At 36.7% G+C, this 18404-nt stretch overlaps 1 protein-coding gene across 8 annotated transcripts in view; it reads right to left on the bottom strand.

Annotated features, from left to right (window-relative positions):
* Positions 1–18404, bottom strand: part of TSPAN18 (tetraspanin 18) — a 182618-nt gene that overhangs the window by 31881 nt on the left and 132333 nt on the right. For 5 of the 8 annotated variants that reach the window (XM_026664659.2, XM_026664661.2, XM_087951273.1 and 2 more), the window contains one exon: positions 256–334. The exons of the other annotated variants lie outside the window; for them this stretch is intronic. The gene's annotated coding sequence lies outside the window, so the exon portion shown is untranslated. The remainder of the gene's footprint in view (positions 1–255; positions 335–18404) is intronic. 8 annotated transcript variants of the gene reach the window in all.

The raw sequence follows: 18404 nt of genomic DNA, 5'->3' as shown, positions 1-18404 counted from the left end.
GACGGAGTAGCCTTTTGCAGGGTTGAATCCCTGCACTGATCAATGGGTTTGACTTGATGTCCTAAATGGCAGCTTTTACACTTCTTATAGATTCTATGCTTGTTAAAATATTGCATATATGCACAGCCTTAACATCATGCTTCCACAGGATCATACATTTTGTCAATATTTGCCTACTTACAAATTTCAGGAACAAAAATAATAAAAAATGTTTTTCTTTAAAATGCAGAGAAAAAAATAATTTTAAACACTCACTTATGCAGCTCTTGGAATGTCTATGATAAATCTCTAATAGTATATATGTCCCATGTACCTTTTACTGGCCACGCTTATCCTATAAGAAAAAGATAATGTTCAATTAAGATACAAGTTAGTAAAACACAATCTTATTAGATAACCCTTATTAGATAAACCAAATGAATATACTCAGTCTAATTGCATAATTTGATGTACATTAGCAGTAATGAAAAGCTTTTACCGCCCATCAAAACATCCAATCCCTTATAACCTGGCTCATCAACCTTTGAAGTGATTCACAAACCATGTATCTCAAACTTTATCATAAAACCATCACGGATCCACTGTTAGATCCCATGCAATTTGCATACCGAGCAAACAGATCAACAGATGATGTAGTTAATACGGCTCTGTGCTACATCCTACAACACCTTGAATCTCCAAATACCTACACAAGGGTCCTCTTTGTAGATTTTAGTTCAACATTCAATACCATTATTCCAGACATTCTTCTAATTAAATTAAACCAGCTAGCGGTACCTGAACACACTTGTAAGTGGATCATAAGCTTCCTAACAGACAGGAAGCAGCAGGTGAAGCTAGGCAGAATCACCTCTGATACCTGTACAATTAGCACAGGGGCCCTCAAGGCTGTGTGCTTTCTCCACTTCTCTTCTCCCTATATACCAATGACTGCATCTCAAATGATCCATCTGTTAAAATACTGAAGTTTGCAGATCATATAACAGTGATTAGTTTCATTCATAGCAATGATGAATCCGCATACAGATGGGAGGTTGTACAACTTGCCTCGTGGTGTGACTGGAACAATCTGGAACTGAACACACTCAAAACCGTAGAAATGGTGGTAGACTTTAGAAGAAACCCTCTCATACTACCACCTCTTACAATACTAGACAACACAGTATCAACAGTAGAGACCTTTAAATTTCTAGGTTCTATCATCCCACAAGACCTAAAATGGACACCTAACATCAAAATCATCATCAAAAAAGCACAACAAAGAATGTTCTTTCTGTGCCAACTCAAAAAGCTCAAACTGCCCAAGGAACTGCTGATGCAGTTCCACAGAGGAATTACTGAATCTACCATCTGCATCTCTATAACTGTCTGGTTTGGTTGGACACAGACTTCAGAGGATAATTAGGACTGCAGAAAAATCAATTACTACCAACCTGCCTTCCATTGAGGACCTGTATACTGCATGAATCGAAAAGAGGCCTGTGAAAATATTTACAGATCGTGGCCATAAACTGTTTCAACTCCTACCCTCAAAACGACGCTATAGTGTACTGCACACCAGAACAACCAGAGACAAGAACATTTTCCCTGAACGCATACATCACTCTGCTAAACAAATAATTCCCTCAATACTGTCAAACTATTTACTAAGTCTGCATTACTATTACTATTACTATTACTATTAATCCTCCCATCCTTCCTTTCACCCATCTCCTCACACTTATGACTGTAACCTTGTTGCTTGCATCCTAATGGTCTTTACTGACTGTTTCCTAGTTGTTTCTGTTTTTATGATTTGATTGCTTATTGTATCCTATTTCATGACTATTCACAACTATGTATACACTTATACTTATTATCTTGTAAACAATTGGCAAATCAAATAAATAAATAAATAAATAAAGACATTTTCCCTGAGATCACTCTGATAATTCCCTCAATACTGTCAAACTATTTACTAAGTCTGCATTACTATTACTATTAGTAAGTATTACTATTACTATTACTATTACTATTAATCGTATCCTTCCTTTCACCCATCTCCTCAGACTTATGCATTTGCATCCAATGACTGAATTTCTTATTGTATCCTATGTTATTAAGTGTTGTACCTGATGATTCTTGACTCTTGGTACACAAGCATTTGCAAATCACACTTGGCCAATAAAGAATTCTATTCTGTTCTGTTCTGTTCTGTTCTGTTCTACTCTACTCTTTTCTACTCAACCCTACCCTACTCTACCCTACCCTACCCTAAACTGATAACAAAGATTAAATGTTAAGTTAGTTCATCAATTCAAATAGTTTTCTGGAAAGTAAATAAAGGGTCAGCTGTTGACATCAATTCTAGTCAACTATAGAATCTTTCAGCAGCTTTGGGTGAGTTACTGTTTTTCAACTCAATTCCTTTGGTATAGATTTGAAGTAAGCTACTTCCTTCAGAATAGCTGTGAGAGAAGCTAATAGCAATAGAATTTAAGACTTATATACCGTTCAATAGTGCTATACAGAACTCTCCGGGCAGTTTACAATGTCATCATATTTCATTAGGAGGAGTAGGAAGGCTGAGTCAACTTTGAGCCAGTCAGCATTGAACTCATGGCTGTGGATAGAGTTAGTCTGCAATAAAGGTAGCCCTTGACTTACAGCAGTTCATTTAGAGACCGTTCAAAGTTACAATGGCACTGACAAAAGTGACTTATGACCATTTTTTACTCTTATAACCATTGCAACATCCCTTTGGTCATGTGATCAAAATTTGGATGCTGCCTCGCATTTATGATGATTACAGTGTCCCAGGGCCATGTGATCCCCTTTTGCGACTTTCTGACAAGCAGTCAATGGGGAAGCCAGATTCATAAAAACCATGTTGCTAACTTACCAGCTGCAATGATTCACTTAACAACAGTGGCAAGAAAGGTCATAACAAAGGAAAATTCACTTAACAAATGTCTCACTTAGCAATGTAAATTTCAGGTTCAATTGTGGTCATAAGTCTCATAATACCGCCATAATACCATAATAATGGTAAATCTTTCAGAAAATCTGTTATGTGAATTACTTAACTCCTTGAAAATACATTCATTTAAATGAATAATACAAATACATTCTATCATGTGAATCATCAGATATTCAACATCTTCAACATAAATAGCAAACAATATAAAATGTCATAGTCAGAAATGATCGTGCTGCATAGTACGTAACTATATGTGCTTTGTTATTATATTTTCACCTTTATCCTACCTAATTTACCATACTGCTTCCATGGTTACTAGAATTCAATAATTATATATTTATAAAACTGGCAATAAGCAAACTATTAAGGCAGTTTGTAATCCTATCTCACTATGGCGTAAACATCCAAGTGTTTATGTTCAAGATTTTTGAACATATAAGCTTTGACATTCTTCTCTCCCTAAGTGACTGAAAATGTTATTGAGTTTAAGGTTCTAAACTTTCTTGAAATACTTGAGCAATTTTCTCAATGACAGGATGTAAGTAATGAAATCCTCCAGGAATGGAGTTTGGAATTTTGCTTTTAACATGTTCATTAATCACCCAACTTAATTAAACACTGAATATCTGGATTTGTGGATTATTTCAATCTATTCATAGTGGTTAAAAGCAGAACTAAACAAAATTGACTCTGAAGAACTCTAGAAGAATCTTTTAAAACTGAGTGAACAATCAACCAAATAAGTAAGCTCGAAGTGAATCCACATTGTGGCAAACATTATCATCTTCACATATATTCTGTTTGGATATGAAATGTCTCTAATTAACCAGAAAAAATGGTCAGGGTCTTAGTGGATAGCACAATAAAGACATCATATAGCTCCAAAAAGGAAAATTTATGGTAGGGCATCTTAGAAAATTGTAATACAAATATAGAATGTGTCTGCATCTGGAATATTGTACATAGTTCTGATGCCACACTTAGAAAGATATAATAAAGTTTGAAAAAATAACTACTATAATCAATGGGGTTCAAGCACCTTCATATGAAAAAATGCTATTACATTTGGGAGCCTGTAGGTTGGTAAAAAAGTAAGTGAGGGAGAACATTTACATTTATATATTTATGTGTGTCAAGTTGTTCCCTCTGACTGATTTGGTAAAAAAGTAAGTGTGGGAGAACATTATATGGATGTGTATGTGAAGTTCTCTCTGACTGGGAGAAGTCTGCCCCTAAATACCAGCTGTAGAAGAACAACAATTGGAAATGAATCTCACTGCATTTGAATATCACAAAGGACTTGGGCTATCCACAAAACACTGGACAAAGATTGTCCTGACCCTTTTGAAACTGGCTTATTCTTAAATTATTTTGCTTTCAAGTAAGCTCTATTTTAAAACTATTTTTAAACACCCAAAAGTAGTGAGGATGCAAGCTTACTGAAGTAGTAAATTTGTGCATATGTAAAGCTGGAAACAAATGCCACTAATGGAAAGAAAGAAATAGCTGGGGCAACTGCACAGCTGCATGATCAGATTTTTTTTTTAAAAAAAACACCCATAATATAGTAAAATAAAAAATGGAAACATCTGCTAGTGGAGAAGTGGCAAACAGAACAGTCAGGATATAGATCATGATGTAACCATTGCAAATATTCCTACTTCTTAAAATAAAAGCGCCAACAGAGGTAATGATGGTTAGCTTGTCATATTGAAAATATTGCCCTACAATGGATTTTGGATCATTTAGTGATGCACTAAGTTTAACATGGAAGCTAACAAAAAGTTTCTTAATTAGGTTATATGAGAGTTAGATGTTCATACAAGCTATGTGTGTTACAACACTGAAGACACTCTTTATAAATAAAATGGCATGTAGAGAGGAGAGAGAAAGAGTGAAAAATGCTTTGGCTTTAGTCTTGTACCTTTGTTGAAGGTGAAAGGACTTTTAAAGGAAATATGCACATATGCGATTTGTATGTAGGGTGTTGTTGTTTTTTGCTCATCCTGTATCTTCTTCCATTTTTTTTTTAACCTGCCTGATGCACTTCTCTTGCCTTTCTTTTACAGAATTTCAGCCACTATGTTACATTTAATTGATTTAGGCTGCAATCCAATGTATTCTAACCAGAAAAACCCAACATGGTTTATTTCTAAACTTGAGCTATTAATCTGCTTTCACTTACTGCAAATGTCTTGCACCGCAAGCACAGAAGTAGCTGCCACTTTAAAGTTTACATTTTTCTGCAAAGATGTAAGGCCTTTACATAAACCTATCATTAGGGAAATAAAATCTGAGAGCATTCTGCCCCTGCTGTGCAATGGCCTGCAAGTGCATGTAATTATATTGCTACTACTTCTCAGAGGCTTATGTAAAGGGAAAAGAAAGTTTGCTTTTTTTTGCAATTCACCACATTTTGAAATATTCACTCTGCTTTGGAGAGAGAAGAAACTTTGAGAGGTTACCTAGAAGTAGGAAGTAGTGTACAATTAGAAAAAAATTATATTGTAAAGATCATTTGATGACACTGGGTAGGATTGGTACAGTAAAGGTGATCCTTGACTTACAACAGTTAGTTCAGTGACCATTCAAAGTTACAATGGCACTGAAAATAGTGACTTAAGACCATTTTTCATGGTTATGACTGTTGCAACATCCCCATGAACATATGATTTACATTTGGATGCTTGGCAGCTGGTTCATATTTATGATAATTGCAGTGTCTGGGATCAGATGATCATCTTTTGCGACTTTCAGACAAAGAAACACAATGGGGGAGCCAGATTCACTTAATATCCATGTTACTAATTTAACAACTTCAGATTCACTTAAATAGTTATAAAATGGGGCAAAACTCACTTTACAACCTTCTCACTTAACAACATAAATGTTGGTCTCAATTGTGGTCATAGGTTAAGGATTACCTGTACAATGCAATGTGGCACTCCTCCCATTCTACAAAATGGGAATAAGAACAAGAAAGGGAAAAGAGAATTTTCTATGCCCTGTAAGGACATGATGAAAGAATTAAACTTAATAGACTTATGGAGAAAACTAAACCCAGAAGAGAAACAGTTCACATATTATTCAAATCCACACAAAATCTGGACCAGAATAGATATGGCCTGGATGGATGGGGAATTGGCCAATGAAATAAAAGAAATTAAAATCCTACCAAATGAATGGGCCGACCACAACCCAATACAACTAATTTGGAGAGATAGGAGAAAAACAAAGAAAAGATGGACACTAAATACTCAGTTAATAAACGAAGAAGAGTACATTAAGAAGCTGAAAGAGGAATTAAATTATTTTCTAAAAGAAAATAATAATGAAGCAACCACGAAACAAAATATTTGGGATACAATGAAGGCAATTATAAGAGGAACAACAATCTCCTATAATGCCATGAGAAATAAAAGAATACATGCCCAACAAAATAAATTCCAACAACAAATTAAAGAATTAGAAATACAACTTCAAAAATCCCTAAAAACCAGAGAACACAAAATCAGTTAATAACAATTAAACATAAATTGAACTTACTTGAACAAGATAAAATAGAAATTAACTTGAAAAGGTCCAAACAAAATTATTTTGAGCATGCAAATAAACCAGGAAGATGGCTATCCCATAAACTTAAAAAAGTGAAAGAAAAGAGATTGATACACCAACTAATGGATGAGAAAGATGTCTTACAACATGAGATAGAGAAGAAAAAGATATCATTTACAACTATTTTCAAAGATTATATAAAAAGGAGGAAGTTAATGAAGATAAAATAAGAACTTACTTAGAGGAGACGAATGACAAGGTAATTGGAGAGGAATGGATAGAGTTATTGAATAAAGATATTACATGGTCTGAATTGAAGTCAGCAATGGAGAATCAAAGTAATAACAAATCTCCAGGACCAGATGGGATTCGGCAGAACTATATAAAGCAATATTGGAACTAGTAGGACCACTGATGCTGGAAGTGTTTAATGAGGTACTTCTGGCAGCCAAGATGCCGGACTCGTGGAGGGGCGCTGATTTCGCTAATCCCGAAGGAGGATGCAGATCATAGATACATCAACAACTATAGACCGATTTCACTTTTAAATGCCGATTATAAATTGTTTACTTCTATCATAGCTAATAGAGTAAAACAAGCTTTAAATCCACATATACACGAAGATCAAAATGGATTTCTTCCGTCCCGACAAATAAAGAACAATTTAAGAACCGTTATCGATGTCCTAGAATATTATGAAGCCCACCCGGAGAAACAATCCGCACTCATGTTTTTAGATGCTGAGAAAGCATTTGATAACTTAAATTGGCACTTTTTAATTCAAAAATTTACAATATGAGTCTTGGCACCAAATTTGAAAACATTATAACAACTATTTACAACACACAACAGGCTAATATACTAATCAATGGCGAACAAACAGATCCAATAAATATAGAAAAAGGCGTCAGACAGGGCTGCCCTCTCTCACCTCTTCTTTTCATTTTTGCCCTAGAATCACTCTTAACACGGGTTAGACAAAACTCTGAAATTAGAGGAGTGAGGGTCAAATCAGAAGAATATAAACTACAAGCGTTTGCTGACGATATGGTTTTCTTTTTGGAGGAACCCATGGAAAAAGGTTATAATCTAATAAAAGAATTAGAACAATTTGGCACAGTGGCAGGATTAAAAATTAATAGAAAAAAGACGAAATTAATGACCAAAAATTTAACAGAAAACCAGAAGGAAGAATTAGAAACAATGATGGGGATACAGGTAACAAAAAGGGTCAAATATTTAGGAATATGGTTAACACCACAAGGTAAATCACTCAAAGAGAACAATTATGATAAACTACTTCAACAAACAAAGAAAGATTTAGAATCCTGGAATAAGTTGCAGCTTTCCTTATTGGGCAGGATTGCCTCGATTAAAATGAATATATTACCAAAATTTCTTTATTTATTCCAGACAATCCCAATTAAGTTGTCAAAAAATTTTTTGAAGAATTAAATAAGATCACACTTAAATTTATTTGGCAGGGGAAAAAACCCAGGATCAATGTAAAGGCCTTACAAGATGCGAAAAGTAGAGGGGGTCTAGCCCTTCCAAATTGGGAATTATATTATTCGGCAGCTATCTTATTATGGATAAAAGACTGGGTGAACTTACTTAACAAAAGAATTTTAGCATTAGAAGGGCATGACCTCCAGAGAGGGTGGCATGCCTTCTTATGGGAAGTGGGGAAACCCAAGCAGTCTTACTTTCATAGACACCTCATTAGGGACTCATTATTAATTAATTGGAAAAAATATGCAAAAAACACTATCTAAAAATTCCGATCTGGCTATCAACAATGGAGGCAATGGTACATCCCAATAATTTGGACATAACAAAAATGATTAAATATAAAGATTTATTAGATCCGCAAGGGAAATTAAAAACTCGACAAGAACTACAGGAACAGGGATTTAAAATTGATCAGTGGTTATATATACAAATCCATAGCAGATACAAACAAGATATAAAAGACTTTGGAATTTATAACAAACTGCAGTATTTAGATAAAATTTTACTAGGATCAAACAAAAAGAACATATCCAAATTCTATAAATACTTACTGGAAGTAGAATTAGAACAAGAGATAGTCAAAGGGAACATGATAGCCTGGAGCAGGAATGTCGGAAGAAGTATTACATTATCAGAATGGGAAAAGATTTGGAACAGAAATATTAAGATTACAAAATCGGCAGCATATAAAGAAAATACATACAAAATGTTTTATAGATGGCACTTGCCCCCTCGAGGTTGGCGAAAATGAACCCAAACACGAGTCCAAAATGCTGGAAATGTAAAAGCATAGAAGGAACCTACTTTCATATGTGGTGGTCTTGCAAAGAAACCCAGAAATATTGGCAAAAAATCAGAAAATGGTTGGAGGAGATAACCAAAGAACAAATCGAATACAAACCAGAGTTCTTCCTACTAGGGATCTCTGATAAACATTTACCCAAAAAGATGAAATATGTAACAATTCATATCCTAACTGCAGCCAGATTAGCGTTTGCCCAGTGTTGGAAATCACCCTATGCACCTACAGAACAAATGGTCATCCAGAAAATATGTGATTGTGCAGAAATGGATAAATTAACTATAGCACTTAAAAACAAAGAGGCTTCAACATTTTACGATAATTGGAACTCTTGGTATAATTGGTTAGTCCAGAGATAAACTGCTTAATGGACAATGGGCAATTTAAGCATAGATATCGATAAGATGTGTGTATTCAAATTAAGGTAGGAGAATTGGATCTTGCAGACTGTCAAAAAGGATATTGTCTGTTTTTTAAACGCATCTTTTTTTTTTTTTTTCTCTTTCTCTTCCTTTGTTTCTTTCTTTCTTTTACATCTCCTCTTCTCTTTTCTTTCCAGTTTGTAAGACCGAGTGTTCTTTTTTTGTTTTTTTCCTTTTGTGTATGTAATGTCGATATGTTTTTAATTGTAAATTTAATAAAATTTATTAAAAAAAAAAAAATAGTGACTTAAGACCATTTTTCATGGTTATGACTGTTGCAACATCCCCATGAACATATGATTTACATTTGGATGCTTGGCAGCTGGTTCATATTTATGATAATTGCAGTGTCTGGGATCAGATGATCATCTTTTGCGACTTTCAGACAAAGAAACACAATGGGGGAGCCAGATTCACTTAATATCCATGTTACTAATTTAACAACTTCAGATTCACTTAAATAGTTATAAAATGGGGCAAAACTCACTTTACAACCTTCTCACTTAACAACATAAATGTTGGTCTCAATTGTGGTCATAGGTTAAGGATTACCTGTACAATGCAATGTGGCACTCCTCCCATTCTACAAAATTCACTGTACTGTTAACTAAAACTTTCTCCAGGGCTGAGGCAAGGCCTCTTCCACATTTCACATTTGAAGGATGCAGGACAAACCTACATCTTTATCATTCAATCAGTTAAAAAGAACAATCAGCTAAATGGATGCAAAGACTGCCTGAAGTGGCTGCTCCAGCTTGTCCATTGAAATGGCTGCCACACTTTGGAATTGTCACGCTTTGGTGCCTAAAGTTGAAGGTAAGTGTCCCTTCAGCCGATTTTTATAACAACTGGTATTAAGCAATTCAAAAGAATTTTAAAACTACCAGTAACAAACAACTGTGCTTAATTACAACTTATTTTTCCAAGTAGAAATCCAAGATCTAAGCTCAGGGCCAGACTTCTGAAACAATTAATCTCATCAGCATCTTGTCTTCTTAAACATCATTTGACCTGCTTTTGTTTATTCAGCTTCTCCTTGAATCCTACATTAAAGTACCACCAAATTCTGTGATGATGCAAACTATAGGATTGAAAACAGATGTAATTTTCTTACCAAAATCTATTTACTGAATGCCTTTCAAAAATTATCAAAACTGTTAGCCTTTCTTGATTGCCCTATCAAAATGTGGATATTTTTGTCAAAACTATTATTAGTTCTTTGAATTATAGTCAACAGAGGTGAAGTCATTTAAAATAAACAAATAAATAAAAGTGTTCCCAAGTGATGCTTAGTCTTGGCAGTTATGGAACTGCCAATTTAATTTGAATTGACATAGACTGTGAAGTATGTCTCACTAAACATTTTGTTCCTCAGCAATTTATAAGCCTTCCCTTACATTGCTGAGGCAATCAAAAACCTGTCTTTATTTGTTATTTATTCCCACAGCAGTGATTAGACAACATAATAAATGGTTAATACTGAAGTTTCAATGACATTCCCCTTCAGTCCATGTTTCTAATCCAGCTTTAAATCATATTTTATCTTATTCATCAGAAAATCTAGAATTCTTTCTAGATGACCAAAACCATCATAATTGATCGTTGAGAAAAAAATATTAGTTGGATGCAGGTCAAGTTTTGATGAAAAGAACTCAAGAACTGGATGATGAAAGACTTTTCACATCCAAAAAAATTATTATCAGTCCATGCTTATTCCCAACTCCTCTTATATCTGTTACAACAAACATAAAATATCCAAACCTATGAAGCAACCAATTCTTGCTGAATTTTAGGAATGAAATGCAACCCAGACAGGTTGACAAGATCTTTTGGAGGAAGAAAATATCCCTTCTGTATATCTCTTCAAAATGACTTTTATGCTAGCTTCACACAGTACACTTAACCAGATAACATTAAAGACTCATTCACATGTTCTTACTCCAGCATGAAGATTACTCGCTACATGTTCTTGACCAGATTACAACCCACTTCAGCCCACCATGAAGATGACCTCCACCTGTTGCTCCATGTCAGAAGAAATGTTTTCTGATCTCTGCCACCACAGCGGTCTGGGGTTTGTCAGCTGCCTTTCAATTCTAGTAGGCAAATGCCTCCATAACTGGTTTGGAGAAAACTCAGCAGCACTTTTTCATGCAGCTGTTGATAAAAATAGGATTGCCAACATGATCGCCAATGTCCAATGATGGATATGGCATAAGAAAAAGAAGAAGAAATGCCTCCACTCCAAATAGCTATTGTGTGCTCAGTGAAGGTGTTTATTGGTTTTGCTGCCTTCCACATCCATTTTATTCTGGGCTATCAAGCTGAAGGAACTTTTTCTACCAGAGACCAGTGAAATGTTTTATCTTTTAAAAACAAAACAACAACAACAAGTTCAGTAGTGGACCACAGAAAATTTGGACTGTTGTTTTGTTCTGAGACAGAGCAGTGAAACCTGGAGCTTCTTGCTTTTCCTTTTTTAATGATATGAAACTGACGAAGAGTTATCTATGATTTTTCCTTTAGGGACAAAAGATGCAAAAAAATAATAATGTAAAATTATAGTGTCCTCTCTTTTTCTCCTGCCAATCAACATGCCTGGCAGAAGGATGTCAATTAGAACAGGGAATTTATTGATGGAGACCTTCAAAGTCTTCAAATACTAAAAATCCAAGGGCAAAAAAAAAGGCAAATTCTGGATGCTTTCCCAGCATTGGTAGGAAACAGAGAAATCCACCAATTGTGGGGTATGGTAACCACTATCTGGATGGAATTTTTGGCTAGTATCATTACAAAGCTGAAGAATTATTAACATCTGTAAAATGTCATAAATCAACTTAATTTTCATACTGTTTCAGCCTAGGATGAAGTTGAACGTGGAACAGCCCTTAATATAAAATGCTAAGCATGATTATTTTCTTTGTGGCTGAATAAGTTGTGGGCCCAAGTCTATTTTGTCAGTTTATCATTTTTCCCAGTTGAATAGTATAGTATGAATACCAAGTTGAATTAGGAGGCACTATTTTATTGATAACAATAATTTCCGCTTAAGCTGTGGCATGTTATATTATCGAACTCTGGTGGAAGGAGAATATGGAAGACGGGTTGTTTTGAACCAAGTCAGAATAGTGGGAGAAAGAGTTCTTTTAACAGGTGAAAAACTATGGAGAGGGACTGGTGATTGCGTTGGTCCCATATAACGCTCTGAGAACTGTGGGCAAAGTAGGCAAAGCTGGCAGTCAGAGCAGCGGCACAGAAATATGAACAAAAACAGGTTTTGTTCTGGAAGAAGATTTAACTTTGTATGCTGTAACTAACCCTGATACAGAAATATTCACTGAAAGAAACAAGAGCAGGCAAAGTTCAGTTTCTCTCTCCTGAAATGTTGCTCTGCTAGATGTAGCAACAATTAAGATATATGGCACATCACTGTTTGCCTGTTCTTAGCAGAAAGAAAAAAAACAGGCTTACAGAATGTTGATGGAGGAAAAAGAGAGACTTTAATTTCTTTGATCCCCACAATCTTAATCATGTTTGCTCGCTTTCATGTTGCAAATACTGAGGTGCTTCCAAGTTGAAAAAGATTAGCTGGTGACACCACCATTGCCCGGGGCATGCCTGGTTGGGAGCTCCTTTCATGTCTCTGTTAATTTGTTCATCAAAATGGTACCTATCTATCTACTCATGATTACTCACTTTCAAACTAAAAGTTGGCAGAAGCTGGAGCGAATGACAGGAGCTTATTCAGTCATGCAACAGCACTCGCTCTTGAATGCAGGTTTGCTGATTATCAACCCAGCAACCTAAGTGAGCCAATATTTCCCGAACAATCTTAGTGAAAAGAATGTTTATAAATTATTCTTCTCCTTCAACCTCTTCCTAACAGTTGTGCTACTGAAAATCCAGCTTACTGGTCACTAGGCTTCTAGGATCATAAACATGCAATGGGAGCTGTACAGTATTTAGAAGTGCAAGCAAGGAGGTAGGGAACTCAAAGAGGCAAAATTGGAAATAATGGGCAGCCCTTGCACATTACACTCAAAACATTGGATGCAATCCACTGAACCACTAAATACCCACTTTGCCAATGAGTAAAATTCCTGCCTCCTTGCTAGCCCTAGTGCCAATAATTTTTTCTCTAATTTCCAAATGTATTCACTATATTAGAGAAATTTATTTGTTTTATACTATTTTATATTGGTTTCCATTGTTGGGAACTTCAGTTCATTTTATCATAAACTCAATATTTTTATGTTTTACTTTATTTTATATTTCATTTCATTTTAATATATTTTATTATGTGCTTTTGTGTCAGTTTTTGATTCTTGACGACTGAGGCAGGTCTAGTCCCTCAGTTTTCTTGGCAAGAATTCAGAAGTGGCTTGCCACTGTCTGCTTCTTAGGATTGAAAGAGTGACTGCTTGAAAGTCACCCAGCTGGCTTCGTGCCTCACAGTCTCCTGGTTTCCAGCCTTGTGCCTTAACCACAACCTGTATTAGTATTATTTAAATGCTAGCCTCTAAATATAACATTTAAATAATAGACTTAAACATCTATTTTTACGTAATTTGCCCTCTAAGGTGGCTAACACTTTAAATAAATAACTTGTGTTAACTGAAGCTTGGTTATAAAACAGCCCATTAAGCATGAATTTTTATGCTGCTTAGATCAAGATGTCACCACCATGGAAAGACTACTTTACTGCATCTAAATTTAATTAGTTTCAAAAGTGAATGGTTTGAGTACGATCAGCCACCACATAGCACAAAACTATCTCTTATTAGTTTAAAACCTCAATTGTTGAGTTCTGATTGCATTTACTATTATGCATTTATTACTATAGAATGTCAAATTCTATAAAATTTAGACTAAACAGATTTGAAGGATGAGAATTTCTAATCTCCTTGTGATTAATTCAGAATGTAAACACAACTCCAAAGAGCAATCAAATCTGCTTTCAAAAGAAATAGTTTTAGATATTCTCTCATGTAAGCCATCCATTTAAATACAATTGCCGTGCAAATTTTAATAACAATGTACTCATTTCCCCCTTAATTTCCTATTTATTTATTTGGCATAGGTAAGGAGAAACATTATAAAGCTTTTCCTCTAGTTACTGAGGCATTGCTATGCCACTGCTTTGCTCTGTAGGCATTCCTGAACAAAAATAACACATTTTCCACTGGGTCAATAATGCCATCAAATGCATGCTGGTTGTAATTGTTGCAGACAGTTTGAAAAAGTTACCATAATTGTACCATGTGTATTCAGAGCAAAAGGATATGCCACAAGCAACAATGTACCATCACAACCACAGGACCAGAAGCCTACAGGTGAAACTCGAAAAATTAGAATATCGTGCAAAAGTTCATTTATTTCAGTAATGCAACTTAAAAGGTGAAACTAATATATGAGATAGACTCATTACATGCAAAGCAAGATAGTTCAAGCCATGATTTGTCATAATTGAGATGATTATGGCTTACAGATCATGAAAACCCCAAATCCACAATCTACAATCTCAGAAAATTAGAATATTACATGCAATCAATAAAACAAGGATTGTACATAGAACAATATCGGACCTCTGAAAAGTATAAGCATGCATATGTACTCAGTTCTTGGTCTGGGCCCCTTTTGCAGCAATTACTGCCTCAATGCGGTGTGGCATGGAAGCTATCAGCCTGTGGCACTTCTGAGGTGTTATGGAAGACCAGGATGCTTCAATAGCGGCCTTCAGCTCTTCTGCATTGTTTGGTCTCATGACTCTCATCTTTTTCTTGGCAATGCGCCATAGATTCTCTATGGGGTTCAGGTCAGGCGAGTTTGCTGGCCAATCAAGCACAGTAATCCCATGGTCATTGAACCAGGTTTTGGTGCTTTTGGCAGTGTGGGCAGGTGCCAAGTCCTGCTGGAAAATGAAGTCAGCATCCCCATAAAGCTCGTCTGCGGAAGGAAGCATGAAGTGCTCCAAAATCTCCTGGGAGATGGCTGTGTTGACCCTGGACTTAATGAAGGACAGTGGACCAACACCAGCAAATGACATGGCTCCCCAAATCAACACAGACTGTGGAAACTTCACACTGGACTTCAAGCATCTTATAGTGGTGTGCCTCTCCATTCTTCCTCCAGATTCTGGGTCCCTGGTTTCCAAATGAGATGCAAAAGTTGCTCTCATCAGAAAAGAGGGCTTTGGACCACTGAGCAACAGACCAGGTCTATTTTTCTTTAGCCCAGGTAAGACGCTTCTGACGTTGTTTGTTGTTCAGGAGCGGCTTGACAAGAGGAATACGACATTTGAAGCCCATGTCCAGGATCCGTCTGTGTGTGGTGGCTCTTGATGCACTGACTCCAGCCTCAGTCCACTCCTTGTGAAAGTCCCCAACACTTTTGAATGGCCTTTTCCTGACAATCCTCTCCAGGCTGCGGTCATCCCTGCTGCTTGTGCACCTTTTTCTTCCACACTTTTCCCTTCCACATAACTTTCTATTAATGTGCTTTGATACAGCACTTTGGGAACATCCAACTTCTTTTGCAATTACCTTTTGAGGCTTTCCCTCCTTATGGAGGGTGTCAATGATGGTTTTCTGCACAACTGTCAGGTCATCAGTCTTTCCCATGATTGTGATTCCTACTGAACCAGACTGAGAAAACATTTAACCGCTCAGGAACCCTTTGCAGGTGTTATGGCTTAATTAGCTGATTAGAGTGGGACACTTTGGGCCTAGAATATTGAACTTTTTCACAATATTCTAATTTTCTGAGATTGTGGATTTGGGGTTTTCATGATCTGTAAGCCATAATCATCTCAATTATGACACATCACAGCTTGAGCTATCTTGCTTTGCATGTAATGAGTCTATCTCATATGTTAGGTTCACCTTTTAAGTTGCATTACTGAAATAAATGAACTTTTGCACAATATTCTAATTTTTTGAGTTTTACCTTTAGGTTACCATTTCAACCCGTTTTCCCCCACATTCTTTTATTACAAAAACAAAACAGAACAAAGCAGTAGAGGTATGAACAGTTTGGGGTTGACAGGTATTTCATTTAAAATCTGAACCTTGAAATAACAAAATTGCAGTTTTAGGGAATAATGACCACATTGGTTTATATATTAAAACCACACAATTCTGTGTTGAATTGCCGTGGTAATTCAGCAAATGTTCGTGACCTTCCTAGAGGCCGTCATTGACTTAAATTAGGTAAATGAAGTCCCCTTCTAAATGCTCATGACTGTTAATTCAAAGAAGCGTAATAAAGTTCTTGTAATAGATTGAATCAAAAGAGCAACAGGGGAAAACATGAAGTTAATTTCCTTTCCCCCAACAGAGGGGGCAGAGTCATTCTTCAATGAGATACAATTAAATCTCCATTATATTAACGATGAGGCCACCATGACATATAACTACAGTGGAGGTTCTCAATTTACTGAGTAATGGATGTAGGAAGCTAGTGAAAAAGATCTCCCCAATAAACCTGAATTAGCTAATTTGAAACTAGAGCATAGATTTTGCTAAAGTCTTTGTAGAAAACACACAGTGGAGGCTTGGCCCAAAGGTGCTGTTCAAAAGGCAACTGGACTTTCTTGGGTTTTCTTTTTTTTTTCTCTTGAAAACATTTCGCTTTTCATTCAAGAGGCTTCTTCAATTCACGAAGTTCTCAGAACTGAAAAAGCTTCTTGGATGAGAAGTGAAGCATCTTCAAGGAGAAAAAAGTCCATAAAACCTAGTTGCCTTTTGAACAGCACCTTTGGGACAACCATGACCTGGATGACTGAGAATGCCATAGACCCGTGATGGCGAACCTATGGCACGCGTGCCACAAGTGGCACGCACAGCCATTTGTGCTGGCACACAAGCCGCAGGCAAACTTACCTCACTGCGCATGCATGCGCCTCACAGCTGATTTTTCTGCTGGTTTCAGGCCTTTTTCAGCCTCCCAGAGGCTTGGAAAAAGCCTCTGCAAGGCTTTTCAGATCGAATAGGCCCATTTCATCACTTCCTGTAATACCGGAAGTGATGAAACGGGCATATTATTGGACCTGAAAAGCCTTGCAGAGGCTTTTTCCAATCCTCTGGGAGGCTGAAAAAGGCCTCAAACAAGCTGCGAGGCGCAATGCAGATAAGGGGGGGGATTGCACGCAGGGGGCATGGGGAGATGCGCATTGCATTCTGGGTGCTGACACATGAGTGCACGCGCGATAATGCCCACACAATTTCTGGCACAGGAGCCCAAAAAGGTTAGCCACCACTGCCATAGACAGTGGAGGCTTGGGTGCTTGCTGAGCTTTGTTGTTCGCTTTCAGATGTTTTATTACCAAACTAGATAACAACAGCGAGTAACAAAACATCTGCAAGCAAACAATCAAATTCAGAAGCACTGAAGATTGCACAGTTCAATCCTGAACTACAGATATTTCCTTCCATTGGAAACCCACAATATCAGATTCTCAAGGCCAACTGAATTTACCAGCATACACTTTACAACAAAGTCACAAGACTTTATATGTAAATTTACCCATTTATTGTTTGAGAATGAAATTATCCCAAAAGGTCATGGGATTTGTTTGTTTGTTTCCCACTTTTATTATTATATGCTCATCACCTTGATGGTGAACATATCCAACATGTATTCTTCCTCCTATTTTCCCCACAACCACCAGCATGTGGGTTGAGTTGGGCTGAAAGTGTGTGACTAGTCCAAAGTCACCCAGCTGGCATTCATGGCTAAGTTGGGACTTGAACTCACGGTTTCCTACTTTCTAATTTGGTGCCTTAACCACTAGACCAGGGGTGTCAAACTCAAGGCCCACAGGCCAGATCCATCCCACGAGGTGCCTAAATCTGGCTTATGGGGGCCAGCTTGGAAATAACAAAGGACTGGCCTGTGATGCTTCTGGCAGCCAAAACAGGGCACAGGGGGCACAAAAAACATTTTGGCCAGCAAAGTGCTACAAGAGGCCTTCCAGGCCAAAAACAGGCTGCGCGGGGGGGGATGTTGATCCAGCCCTCAAAGAAATCCAATTTGACACCCCTGAATTAGACCCTGCTAGTTCTCAGAATGAAGTAAGCTAGTATTTTAAGGAGCAAAGGTGCATTCAAACCACCACTGAGATCAGGACAAATTCCATTTCTAGGAAGTGATTGGA

This window comes from Notechis scutatus, chromosome 1 (assembly GCF_049901735.1).
Source record: "Notechis scutatus isolate UNSWTSFEM ecotype Mainland chromosome 1, rNotScu1.2, whole genome shotgun sequence".
NCBI classification, from domain to species: domain Eukaryota; kingdom Metazoa; phylum Chordata; class Lepidosauria; order Squamata; family Elapidae; genus Notechis; species Notechis scutatus.
Note: the sequence above shows the minus strand (reverse complement) of the source record. Positions and strands in the feature narration are given on the sequence as shown.